The 1,914-nt window shown below is 46.2% G+C and overlaps 1 long non-coding RNA gene across 1 annotated transcript; it reads left to right on the top strand.

Annotated features, from left to right (window-relative positions):
• Positions 1–952: 952 nt before the first annotated feature.
• On the top strand, positions 953–1,590 carry LOC114142609 (uncharacterized). The gene is made up of 3 exons (XR_003595071.1): positions 953–1,139; positions 1,214–1,425; positions 1,497–1,590. It is a non-coding gene; the product is annotated as an uncharacterized LOC114142609 (long non-coding RNA).
• The last annotated feature ends 324 nt before the right edge of the window (positions 1,591–1,914 follow it).

The raw sequence follows: 1,914 nt of genomic DNA on the forward strand, positions 1-1,914 counted from the left end.
CAGAAAGCTGAACACAGACTTCTCAGTCCTCTCTCCTGCATACAGGAGAAGTAGCGTAGGACTTGCGTATTTGCTTTTTATGCCAAACCTGTGACATCAATCAACTCCAAGCATGGCATCCGAATATTGCTAGTAGGCGAATGTTCTCATGGTGCTTTTACAATTGCCTTCTTCCCTCCAGCTTAATTTGTCGTCAGTTGGCTTGTTTTATTATGAGTGGGTGACTTCCAGACATGAGTAATCCTGGATTTCAAAACCTATTTTTCGAATGATTTAATCCCCCTTTTTGGTTAAGTGACGCAAAAACAATTTCAGTTCTGTCTACACCAGGGGTGGGCAATCCTGGTCCTCGAGGGCCGGTGTCCTGCAACTCTTATATGTCTCCCTGGTCCAACACACTTGAATCCAATAGTTGAATCACCTCTTAAGTGCAGTCAAGTTCTCCAGAGTCCTGTTAATGACCTCATTATTTGACTCAGGTGTGTTGGAGTAGAGATACATCTAAAAGTTGCAGGAGACCGGCCCTCGAGGACCAGGATTGCCCACCCCTGGTCTACACCCCCTCATGAAATGAGTCTCCTAACAAATGGTGCCTGATCAAAGTGTTCTGCAAATTGAACTCTGCAATGCATCCCAAATTGTCCTATTCAAATTTTCATTAGTTGATATTTTATAAATGTACCCAGGAATATCTGTTGTTTTTGCCTCAGACCTAAGCTTCCTGCTTTCTACCTTTCTGTCAAAGCAACTAGAAACATGGTCAATTTCTTGCCAGTAGTTTTGCTCTCTAAATCGGGATTACAACTCCATCCCAGCAAATGATTACTCAACTACCAGAAAAATGGTCAGTATTGTGCTTACACCTTGTGTACTTCTAATGTTAGAGAATTAATTGCTTTTAAATAGTTTGAACTTAGTTCAGACAATGCAGGGTAGATTTGTTTGAAGGCACTGTTGTGGATCTCCGGAGGACTGGATGAGGTTCCTGCGGCCTTCTCCACCAGGGGGCGTTCAGGAACATCGTAGTGGGCGTGGTCGGCGGATCCTACCGGCACACCTGCTGCCACTTACCTTGTTGGGAGGAGTATTTCAGGAGGACATCGTCAACACTCTAGTGCCAGAGTGTTAGCTCGTAAATGGTAGATCCAGTTTATTGCTGGCCTTCAGACCACCAGCTCCGTTCTAATATTCTGCTCTTGTGGCCTTGCCTCAGGTTTCGTTGCCGCGGAACTGCCGGCATTCTGTCCATCTGAATTCCCAGTAGCCGGAGGAATCATCGAGACCACACGACCTGGTCCTCCTTGGTTTCCGAAGAGCCTGTCTCACCTGTCCGCCCTCCAACGCCGCAGTCGCCCGTCCTCTCTGCTCCAACCCCTGATCCACCGTGCTGCCTATCCCTCTCAGCTCCGCCTTTTCCACCAGCAAGTAAGGCCTCGAACCGTTGAACTTCCGTTTCCCTCCCGTCACTCTGTTCTCACTTCTGTGTTCCTCTTCAGGAAGACCATTGGTCCGGTTCCGCCCTCCCGAGTGTCCCATCCTGGATGTCTTTCACATTTTTGCACCGTGTTTATAATAAATCATTGAACTAACTGTGGTCTCTCTAGTGTGTTCTGCGCATGTGGGTTAATCGAGTAAACCAAAACATGACAGGCACCTGTCAGAGGAGACAGATTATTCACATACACAACAATTTAAGACATTTCTAATCAGTAAGTTTATTGTTTATCCAAATTAATCCTGGAACTGGATACAATGTCTGACTTTAGGACAGGTTTCAACTTCCAACTTGGCAAAGCTATTTGTTAGCAGTACTGTGAACTGGTAACTCTCCAACACAGACTGCTACAGGAGATCCATCCATCCATCCATCCATCCATCCATCCATCCATCCATCCAGTTAGCTGCCTTGAGTCA

This window comes from Xiphophorus couchianus, chromosome 1, assembly GCF_001444195.1.
Source record: "Xiphophorus couchianus chromosome 1, X_couchianus-1.0, whole genome shotgun sequence".
NCBI lineage: Eukaryota > Metazoa > Chordata > Actinopteri > Cyprinodontiformes > Poeciliidae > Xiphophorus > Xiphophorus couchianus.